The 12,398-nt window shown below is 45.2% G+C and overlaps 1 protein-coding gene across 1 annotated transcript in view; it reads left to right on the forward strand.

The window, feature by feature from the left end:
- Nucleotides 1–12,398, forward strand: part of SCAPER (S-phase cyclin A associated protein in the ER) — a gene marked incomplete in the record, with an annotated part of 4,815,867 nt that overhangs the window by 2,406,316 nt on the left and 2,397,153 nt on the right.

Raw genomic sequence — 12,398 nt, forward strand, 5'->3', positions numbered from 1 at the left:
AGAACAGGGCAAGGGATTTTACTCCAGACTCTTCCTAGTACCAAGAAAAGAGAACAGTTGGAGACCTATTCTCGACCTGTCCGCTTAAAACACATTCATCATCGTTCCAAAATTCAAAATGCTGACCCTACACCAACTTCTTCCCATGCTGGGCAAGAAGTATTGGCTGGTAACTCTAGATCTCAAGGAGGCATACCTGCACGTCCCCATACGACCAATTTGCAGAAGATACCTCAGATTTCTTGCAGGATCAGAGCATTATCAATTCTCAGCATTGCCCTTTGGCTTATCTACTGCGCCCAGAGTGTTCACGAAATGCCTGCATCAGTAATCGCTCATTGCAGGCTTCAGGGAATCCAAATTTATCCATACCTGGACGACTGCCTGATACAAGCGGACAACAAAAGCAAGCTGACACAAGACTTACAAAGAGTCATTTGCTTACTACAAGCCCTGGGATACACAGTCAATTTAAAAAAGTCAAAACTGATACCATCCCAGACAATAACATTCTTGGGTGCAGAATTGGACACAGTAAAACAGATGGCATTCCTAACTGCAGAAAAACAAGAACAACTTCCTCTGTACTTCTTGGCACTAGCAAAGCAGAACAAACTAACAGCAAGGAAAGTACTGCAGGCCTTGGGTTTCATGGCATCATGCATAATCTTGGTTCCCCATGCCAGACTGCATATGAGAAAGCTACAGTGGTACCTAAAGAATTTATGGTCTCAACACAAGCACAGCTTAGAAACCAAAATACCACTAATTCCATGCCTGAAACAAGAGTTCCTATGGTGGGCTCAGACATGCCAGGCAAACCCAGGCTTGTCCTTCCACAACATTCAAGCAAGCCAAACCATCACAACAGATGCCTCAGACCTCGGTTGGGGGGCACACATGCTGGACAAGTGCATTCAAGGCATATGGACTCCAGATCAACTACACCTGCACATAAATCAAAAAGAAATGCTGGCAGTAAAACTAGCAATCCAGAATTTCAGACCATTCCTCAAAGAGGGCCAATTGATGATAAGGACAGACAACACCACAGTCATGTGGTACATCAACAAACAGGGAGGCACTCACTCATACCCCCTATGCCGAATGACTCTGGACTTGTGGAATATGGCTCTGAGCTACAACATTCAATTACAGGCAATATTTGTACCGGGAAAAGAAAACATCCTAGCAGACATGTTAAGCAGAACTATCTCGGATGCTCACGAATGGATGCTACACCCGGACATCTTCAAGGCCATCACAAAGAAATGGGGAATGCCACAAATAGACCTATTTGCATCCCCACTCAATCACCAGCTCAAGAAATTCTGCACAAGGACATACCACCCCCTTGCTTGGAGGGTGGACTCTCTATCCTTCAATTGGAAAGGCCTGACAGCATATGCATTTCCACCCCTTCCTTTGATGCACAAGGTACTACTGAAAATCAAAGAGGAACGTCCAAGGATAATTCTGATAGCTCCAAATTGGCCAAGACAACATTGGTATCCATTACTGAGGAGCATGTCTCGGGGGGGAACGTGGACTCTACCCCTGATTCCTTTGATGTTGACTCAGAGCAACTACAACATCTTGCATCCAAACCTGAAAACTCTGCAACTCACTGCCTGGAACATTACATAAGAGCATCTAACCCAGATTTATCCCAAAGGGTTAAAGACATTATCCTTGAGGCCCGCAGACCTTCTACTAGAAGGAACTATGCAGGAAAATGGAAAAGGTTTGTCATTTGGAGTACGGAAAGAGGGAAAGATGTGTCAAAGGTAGATATTGCCAACATCCTGGAGTATTTGGCAGAGCTCCTACATACTGGCCTGTCCTATTCCTCCATCAAGATACATGCATCAGCTATTTCTGCAGAATACAGCCTCGATCCCCCTGTCTTCTCAAGATCCTCTACTCAGGCAGTTCCTCAGAGGAATTAAGAATGTAAAACCTCCTAGGAAACCACCATTACCAGCATGGGACTTGAATTTTGTGCTAGAAAAATTGACACTCCCTCCATTCGAACCAGCAGCAACAGCAGATCTTCAACACCTATCCTGGAAAACTGCTTTCCTACTGGCAATTACTTCAGCAAGAAGGGTTTCGGAACTACAGGCTTTAATGGCAGTACAACCCTTCCTAATCTTCCATCAAGATAGTGTGTCCATGAGAACTAATCCTACATTTATGCCTAAGGTGGTATCCAGAGTGTCTCTAAACCAGGCAATCCACCTACCTACCTTCTTTCCCAATCCACAGAACAAAGGGGAAAGACTGCTGCATACCTTGGATGTACATAGACAGTTGCGCTAATACCTGGACAGAACCAAGGGCAATAGAAAAACTGACCAGCTCCTAGTAGCCTATGCAACAGGAAGGGAAGGAAAAGCAATTTCAAAACAGACAATCTCCAAGTGGATAGGAAATTGCATAAGATTCTGTTACTCCTATCATGGAAAGCAAATTCCACAGAACATAAGGCCTCATTCTACAAGGGCTACACCAACTACCACAGCCTTCTTACGAGGAGTGGCTACCAAGGACATTATTGAGGCTGCTACTTGGACCTCCGTGCATACATTTGCCAAGCATTATAACTTACCTCTATACTCTAGATCCCGAGCAGGGTTTGCCACTGCTGTGTTGCAAGGGATCCTAACTACACCATAATTCTTATTCCTCCTCCCCTAGTTTGGCTATGGTATTCTACCCATTTGTTAGGACTGCAGATGCATCCTTGAAGGACATAGTACAGTTTTGTACCTACCATAAATGTAGATGTCCAAACAGGATAGCATCTGCAGTCAGGATTACCCACCCTCCTTCCGCTCTGTGGTACTCCTAGGGTATTGCCCACCTAATAGCTAGCTGGGGGGGGGATCTCTTATGGTGTATTTGTTTGTATATATGTACATACATGCATATTTTTTGTGTTTGCCTTCTACTTTTTGGAAAACATTGGTATTTACCCAAAAATTTAGCTATCCAAGAGGGCTACTGGCATATGGGGCAAGAAACACTGAGGAAAATGGCGTCGGCTGATGCCTTTATACCCGGAGACCAGCAGAGATGACGTCGGGTGAAGTGCGACACCAGCCGAGGCCAGACCCAGACTTTGGAATCCGGCCGACCGAAGGGCTGCCTGACGACAGGACAACCCATTTGTTAGGACTGCAGATGCTATCCTGTTCGGACATCTACATTTATGGTAGGTACAAAACTGTACTTTTTCCTGAGACAAGTTGCTGTTAGTTGTCAACGGAAACTAGAATCCTTACCTAGTGTACTCAGTGGGTCCAGAACTTCAATAGGTGAGTGAGAGAATCCTGCAGATGTCCTTCAAGGATGCATCTGCAGTCCTTACAAATGGGTTGTCCTGTCGTCAGGCAGCCCTTCGGTCGGCCGGATTCCAAAGTCTGGGTCTGGCCTCGGCTGGTGTCGCACTTCACCCGACGTCATAGCTGCAGTTATTCGGGTATAAAGGCATCAGCCGACGCCATTTTCCTCAGTCTTTCTTGCCGCGTGGCACCCGAAGCAGAAGCTGTTCGCAAGTGCCGGTCGGTTAGATCCAGAGAATACTACTTCGAAGACTTCTAAAAAGCTAAGTACCCCGTTGGGGACTCTTTCTTGCCTCAGCCGATGTCAGAGAAAGTGAATAACTGTTTATCTTGTGGGAAACAAATACCTCATAAAGATTTCCACTCCTACTGTATACATTGCTTAGGCCCAGACCACGACGTAGCAGCTTGTCTAGCCTGCGCTTCTTTTAACCGACGGACGCTTAGACGCTGGTCGGAGTTTGCTGAACAAATTTTCGGCTCTGATTTTGCCTACATTATGCCGTCGGATCCTCCGACAACGCAAATTTCCAAAAGAAAAGGGCCGACACTCGCGGTCCGCGGTCTCGGCCGAAACCGCGATTAAGCAAACCGTGAGTGTCTCGGTTTCGGCCGAAACCGAGCAAGCGGTTCTTTCTCCAGCCGAAACCATGCCTTCTACCGAGGCCTCCTCTAACCTGGTAGAATCCGCTTCTGAAATCCAGCCTTCTGTGGCGGTTTCTCAGGAATTATCAGACACAATTCCCCTGGATATTTCAACCCCTGCACGTGGAGCTGCTAGGCCTCCTGCAGCCATGTCTATTAAGGCCTTTGCCAGGGCTAAAGCAGCCAAAGCTTCAAAATCTGTGCCTGCCAAACCCCCCTCACACAGGCCCAGCACTAGCTCTCATATGCTATCTTTGGCTGAGGATTTAATTTCTTTAATTCGTGGATCCCAGCCTCATCCAGACAGGTCCTCTCTCCCACCTCCAGAAAAAGAGACCTAGAGCAGAGACCCCTGAACCAGTATCCACTGATGGTTCCTCTGATGAATCAGAACATACAGACCTTCCTGAGGCTTCTTATTCTCCTTACGAAGACTCTGATGCTGAAGAGTCCATTCCTTCAGCCTCTCCACCTGAGGAATTTTCCTTTGGGGAAACCTTGCATGCTATGAGGGAACAATTTCAGTGGCAGGGCCAAGATTTCTCAGACTCCAGAAAAGGCTTAGAACCTTTCTACATTTGCCACAACATAGGCCTTTAGCTATACCTCCAGTTCTTTCTGTTGTAGATGATGCATTTAATGATGCTTGCACTGCTCCTGATTCATTACCTCCGGCTCCTGCTAAGCCCGATAGGTTCTACAGGGTCCCGGACACTCATCACCATTTATACAAGGCTCCTTTTGCAGATCCAGAGACCATCGCCCAGGGCCCTAAAGCTGTAGCTGCTACTTCTGCTAAAAAAACCCTCCCCTCTGAAAGGGAATCCAGGTCCTTAGAGAGATGGGGTAAAAAAGTTTACACTTCTGCTACCTTGTCAGCTAGGGCTTTGAACTGCCAATTTCATATGATTCAATATCAAGAGTTTATGCTTGACCAGTTAACTAAAAAGCTTTCCTCTGAAGAATCTTTAGATAAAAAATATGTTCAGGAAATGGTACATAACATACAGTAGGTTAGTAACCATTCTTCAAAATGTGGCTATGATGCACTGGAGGCTTCCTTTAGATCAGCCATGACTGGCACAGTTATCAGGAGACATGCATGGTTGAAAGAACAGGCATTACCAGACCATGTCAAATCAAAACTTTTGGATGCGCCCATGGACAAGGTCAATTTATTTGGTTCCCCTGCTCAGCAGGTGCTAAAAAAGATGGAAGAGAAGGCGAAATCTGTACAAACGGTGAAAGATTTCTTACAGGTTCAACCTCCAAGTTTTAGCAGGAACTGGCCCTCCAAGAATTGGTCCTTTCTGGACTCCTCTAAGGCTCAGAGAGGCAGGAATAGGCGTTCAAGAGGCAGAAACCAATCCAGGGGTGCCTACAGGGGACACCAATGGCAAGGTAACAACCAGCGAGGCACGGACGCAGCCACCACCACTACAACAACTCAATCACAGTGACTTGACAGTGGCACCGCCTACCAGGGAACAACTAGAAGCACCCTTAGGCGGAAAACTAACCTTATTCTCAAAAAACTGGCATTGCATCACAAGGGAAAAATGGATTTTGCAAACTATAGACCAAGGTTACAGGTTCCATTTCCATACTCTACCAGGGAAGAGAGGAATGCCAAACCTGCCACCTACTCAAAGGACAGAAGCTCTAAAACAAATATCTCAGCTATTAAGAATGAGAGCTGTGGAAAAGGAACCATCTATGTAGCAAGGAAAGGGATTTTACTCCAGACTCTTCCTGGTACCAAGAAAAGAAAACAAATGGAGACCCATTCTAGACCTGTCCGCTTTAAACACATTCCTTATTGTTCCAAAATTCAAAATGCTGACTTTACAGCAGCTTCTTCCCATGCTGGGCAAGGAGCCTTGGCTGGTAACTCTAGATCTCAAGGAGGCATACCTGCACGTCCCCATAAGACAAATTTGCAGAAGATACCTCAGATTTCTTGCAGGATCGGAGCATTATCAATTTTCAGCATTGCCCTTTGGCTTATCTACTGCGCCCAGAGTGTTCACGAAATGCCTGGCATCAGTAATTGCTCATTGCAGACTTCAGGAAATCCAAATTTATCCCTACCTGGACGACTGCCTGATACAAGCGGACAACAAAAGCAAGCTAGCAGAAGACTTACAAAGAGTCATTTACCTGCTGCAAGCCTTGGGATATACAGTCAATATAAAAAAGTCAAGGCTGATTCCATCCCAAAGAATAACCTTTCTGGGTGCAGAGCTGGACACATCAAAACAAATGGCATTCCTAACTGCAGAAAAGAAAGAGCAACTACCTCTCTACTTCTTGGCATTAACAAAGCAGAACCACCTAACTGCAAGAAAAGTACTGCAAGCTCTAGGCTTCATGGCATCCTGCATAATTCTGGTCCCTCATGCCAGACTGCACATGAGAAAGCTACAGTGGTACCTAAGGAATTTGTGGTCCCAACACAAGCACAGCCTAGAAACCAAAATCCCAGTAATCCTATGCCTGAAACAAGAGTTCCTTTGGTGGGCTCAGGCCTGTCAATCAAACACAGGATTGCCCTTCTGCAACAGCCAACCAAGCCAAACCATCACGACAGATGCCTCAGACCTCGGTTGGGGGGCACACATGCAGGGCAAGTGCATACAAGGCTTATGGACTCAAGACCAGCTGCGCCTACACATAAATCTAAAGGAAATGCTGGCAGTAAAATTGGCAATCCAGTCATTCAGACCATTTCTCCAAGAAGGTCAATTGATGATAAGGACAGACAACACCACAGTTATGTGGTACATCAACAAACAGGGAGGCACCCATTCATATCCTCTATTCCGGCTGGCACTGGACCTATGGGATGTGGCCCTGAGCTACAACATTCAGTTACAAGCAATTTTTGTACCGGGAAAAGAAAACATTCTAGCAGACATATTAAGCAGAAAAACCACAGATGCCCACGAATGGATGTTTCATCCGGACATCTTCAAAGCCATCACAAGGGAATGGGGATTACCACAAATAGACTTGTTTGCATCCCCATTCAATCACCAGCTAAAGAAATTCTGCACAAGGACGTACCACCCACTTGCTTGGAAGGTGGACTCCCTATCTTTCATTTGGAAAAACCTGACAGCATACGCATTTCCACCACTTCCTTTGATGCACAAGGTGCTTCTGAAGATCAAAGAGGACCGTCCAAGGATCATTCTGATAGCTCCAGACTGGCCAGGACAACATTGGTACCCATTGCTGAGGAGCATGTCTCGAGAACAAATATGGACACTACCCCTGATCCCATTACTGTTAACACAGAACAACTACAACATCCTGCATCCAAACCTGAAAACTCTGCAGCTAACTGCCTGGAACATTACATAACAGCAATTAACCCAAATTTATCCCAAAGGGTTAAAGGCATAATCCTGGAGGTTCGCAGACCTTCAACAAGAAAGAATTATGCAGCAAAATGGAAAAGATATCTCATTTGGAGTACTGCAAAGGGAGAAGATGTGACTCTGGTAAACATGGCCAACATCCTGGAGTACTTGGCAGAGCTCTTCCACACAGGCCTGTCCTATTCTTCCATCAAGATACATGCATCAGCTATTAAAGCACAATACAGCTTGGATCCTCCTGTCTTCTCTCATCCCCTGCTCAGACAGTTTCTGAGAGGAATCAAAAATGTAAAACCTCCCAGGAAACCACCATTGCCAGCATGGGACTTGAACTTTGTGCTAGAAAAATTGACACTTCCTCCTTTCGTGCCAGCAGCAACAGCAGAATTACAATACTTATCCTGGAAGACTGCTTTCCTGCTGGCAATAACTTCAGCAAGAAGGGTCTCTGAACTACAGGCATTAATGGCAGTGCAACTCTTCCTGATCTTCCATCAAGATAGAGTGTCCATGAGAACAAATCCTACATTTATGCCTAAGGTGGTATCCAGAGTGTCATTAAATCAGGCTATCCACCTACCTACATTCTTCCCAAACCCACAGAACAGGGGAGAAAGACTTTTGCATACCTTGGATGTACACAGACAGTTACGTTACTACCTGGACAGGACTAAGTCCAATAGAAAAACTGACCAGCTTCTGGTAGCATATGCCACAGGAAAGGAAGGAAAACCAATTTCAAAACAGACAATCTCCAAATGGATAGGAAATTGCATTAGATTCTGTTACTCCTACCATGGAAAGAAAACTCCAGAGAACATCAGGCCTCACTCCACAAGGGCTACAGCCACTACCACAGCTTTCTTACGAGGAGTGGCTACCAAGGACATTATAGAGGCTGCTACTTGGACCTCCGTGCATACATTTGCCAAGCATTACAATATACCTTTATACTCTAGATCCCAAGCAGGTTTTGCCACTGCTGTTTTGCAAGGGATCCTAGCTACACCATAATCTCTACTCTTTCCTCCTCCCCTTGTTTAGCTATGGTATTCTACCCATTTGTAAGGACTGCAGATGCATCCTTGAAGGACATAGTACAGTTTTGTACCTACCATAAATGTAGATGTCCGATAGGAATGCATCTGCAGTCAGGATTACCCACCCACCTTCCCTCTGAGGTACTCCTAGGGTATTTGCCAGCCTTCAGCTAGCTTGGGGGGGATCTATTATGGTGTATTTGTTTGTATATATGTACATACATGCTTATTTTTTGTGTTTGCTCTCTACTATTTGGAATCATTGGCATTTATCCAAATTTAGCCTTCCAAGAGGGCACCTGGCATCTGGGGCAAGAAACACTGAGGAAAATGGCATCGGCTGATGCCTTTATACCCGAATAACTGCAGCTATGACGTCGGGTGAAGTGCGACACCAGCCGAGGCCAGACCCAGACTTTGGAATCCGGCCGACCCAAGGGCTGCCTGACGACAGGACAACCCATTTGTAAGGACTGCAGGTGCATTCCTATCGGACATCTACATTTATGGTAGGTACAAAACTGTACTTTCTGCTGGTTTCAGTTCAGCACGGAATGTTGGCTAGTAGTGATGAGAATGCCTACCTGCTTTAGCAGTCTACAGGGATGTCGTTCATGTATTCCTGAAATGTATCATAGCCTTCTTAGTGTGATTCTTAAGTGCTCTTCATTTATTTAAACCTCATTTTCTGCTTTATGCAGATCCTTTTATATTCTGGTATGGTTCAAATCCTGATACTGTTTAAAATTCTCCTTAAAAAACACTATGGATAGTTATTGCTGTGCCCAGTACGATAGCAGTGGAAATAAACACTAGTAAAACAAGAAGCATGCTTTTTAGCATCTCTAGGCATTTTAGTAAAGATACCCCCAGACATTAATAGGACTGGATACTTTGTACAGGCATCTGACGGGATTCTCTCTCTCTTGTTCACAATCTATTACCAAGGAATATAACCTAGATTTCAGCTTCCAGGAGCTGATAAAAATTTACTTGGATAGTTTTGGTGGATATCCTAGTTTGAAGGGCTCACCCTCTCTTAAGCCTTGATGTTTTTCACTGATTATTTAATAAGTTGTTTCCTTTGAGTTAATACCCTCTTCTGAGAGTGGAAGAGTATTATTTGTGGCTCTGCCCTATTGATTTGTCTGCTGTTGAATTATGCCTGAAATTAGAACTTAGTTAACCAGTACAGTTTTGAAGACTGTTTCAGCAGATAATTGTGTGTAGGTCTATTTCAGCAGCCCTCTTTGCCCCAACTCTTTAAGTATTAACATGTTTTCTTTTTTCCTTTAATGCCTGCTCCTCTTACTTGAGTGTGGAGAGCCTGTTTGTATGCTCTGCCCTGTGGCTTAGGTCATGGATGAATAATGTCCATGGATGTTAAGCCCAGTTAAGAAATGATAAATTAATAAACATGTTCATAGGTTCATAGGTTCATAGGTTTATACTAGGCTATCTGCCCTAAGGCATTTATAAGCCTAGCCCAAATTATTGTGGCTTACGCCACCCCTTATATGAAAAAATACTGTGCCCATTAGTTTGTTGTGCCTCTGTCCAGCAGTGACACAGAGATGATTCCTGGGGTAAACCTACGATCTCCCATCCACAGGTCTAGATTTCTCTTGAACAGAGTCAGCGAGGTGCTCTGCCTCACATGGACCGGGATTTTATTCCACAGCATAGGGAGTCTCTGAGTGATAAATCTATCCCTCCAGCACGTCCTATTTATATCCGTGCTAAGGTTTAAGTTGCTTGCTCTAGTGGTTTTGGTGTATTTGGATTTTTTGAGGTGGAGCATGTCCATTAATTCCGGGTTGGACATGGCCTTGTATGTCAGGCACATGTCACCTCTGAGCGGGCGGTATGCGACTGAATAGAGCTGGAGTTTCTTCAATCTGGCAGCATATGACAGATTTTGGAGTCCCTTTATCCTTTTGGTGAGGAACTTTTGGGGTCTCTCCAATTGCTGCAGATGTCGGGTGAGATACATCCCGAATGGGGCATTGTACTCGATCATTGGTCTGATAAGTGAAGAGTACAGGGAACAATGACCTCACTAGATCTGGATGTGAATCCCTTCATGATCAGGTGGGCAATGTAGAAGGTCTTTCTAACCACTTTAGCAATGTGAGTGTCAAAAGAAAGGCCACTGTCAACCTGGGTCCCCAGGTCCCTGATAACCTCTTCTGTGCTTAGTGGATTGCCACCTATATGGTAGCTTGGGGTTACCTTGTTTTTCCCGAAGGGTATGACTATACATTTTTGGCGTTTAACTTCAGGCCATGGCTCTGGCACCAGCTATCTGTTTCAGTGAGTCCCTTCTGAAGGATATCCGTGTCCGATGCACTTTCCACTATGGCCCAGTTTGCAGTCGTCTGCAAACTTTGTCAGCCAAAGTCCTCCCATGTTGGCCTGTACTTCTGAGAAGTAGATGCCAAACAATAGGGGCCAAGGACCGAGCCCTGTGGGACACCACTTGTGACCGGCTTGGAGTCTGACACAGCGCCAGCAACTCTAACCCTGTGGGTTCTGTCCTTAAGCCAGTTTGCAACCCATCTTGTGACATATGGGTTTACATTTAAGCTGGTAAGTTTTTCTACAATACCAGTGGGGTATTGTGTCGAAAGCCTTTGCAAGGTCAAGGTAGGCTGTATGGACTGCCTTTCCTCATCAATGGCCTTGGTGACTGTTTCAAGAAGTCAACCAAGTTCAAAAGGCATGATCTTCCCTTGACAAAGCCAAACTGGGTCGGGTCCAATGTCTGCAAGTCCCTATATCTTTGTTTATGAGCTCCATTATGATCCTCTCCATAGCTTTGCAGACTAGACTTGTTAAGCTTATGGGCGGTAATTACCAGGGTCCGTAGAGGCACCGCCTTTGTGGAGTGGGACCACAGTTGCCGTCGCCACTCCTTGGGCACGTATCCTGTGGTAAGGCTAAGATTAAACAGCTGCCTTATGTGCGGGTTTAATTCCTCATTTAGCTCGTGTAGCACACAGCCGGGGACACCATCCGGTCCCATTGATGCTGTGTTTTTAGCTTTAGAGAGAGCAGCTTTCACCTGCGCATTTGAGATGTCCGGGAGGCTACACTCGGCTGGGATAGTTATCTCTCCTTTAGGGGAGAGGGTGAAGTTTGCACTGAACCTGTCTGCCAGTATGTTGGCAATGTCTGTGGGTTCAGTGATTTTGTATCATTTTGGACTAATTCTGAGCATATCTGGGAGTTTCCACCCAGGTTCCTAACATAGCTGAAAAAGGCCTTATGATTGTCCTTTGAATCCATGGCAATTTTTCTCTCAAAATTGGCCTTAGTTGATTTTATGAGTGCTCGTATTTTTTACTAATAATGATCAGGGGTGACTTCCCTTTTATGGATTTTGTTCTATCATGTAATAGCTTTCTCCTCTTATTGTAAAGTTTGTTAATGGCTGGGGTCCACCAGACTGGACGTTTGCCCTTTGTGGAAAGAGTCTTGGTTTTATTTGGGATTGCCTGATCCATGCAGTCCTGGAGGTGTTCATAGAAGGCATTTGTAAGGGCTTCCGCAGCTTGGGTTGTGGTTTCCTCTGGCTCAGGGGCCTTGAAGGATACCACACTGGTCTTGAGTAGTGTGAAGTTTGCTTTAGAGAAGTTCTTCACTATGGTCTTTTTTGCTTGGGGTGGGGGTGGGATGTGGATTTCCAGTGAGATTAGTTTATGATCAGATCTCACCAATGAGGGATATACTTCTGGTGTTTAGCATTTTGTCCCCATGTTTGTGACAATGAGATCTAGTATATTTTCTCCTCTCGTGGGAACAGTGACTAGCTGTTCCATGGCATTTGAATTTATGAACTCCAGGAACCGTTGGGCTAGAAAGTTAGGGCTTGAGTAATGTTCCCAGTCTATATTCGAGTAGTTGAAGTCACCCAATATGATGGTGTTTGGAGATACATTTATACCCTCCAGTGTCTTCAGGAAGGCTGTGTGGGGTTCCTG

This window comes from Protopterus annectens, chromosome 7.part0 (assembly GCF_019279795.1).
Source record: "Protopterus annectens isolate FY-2018-M chromosome 7.part0, PAN1.0, whole genome shotgun sequence".
Lineage (NCBI taxonomy): Eukaryota > Metazoa > Chordata > Ceratodontiformes > Protopteridae > Protopterus > Protopterus annectens.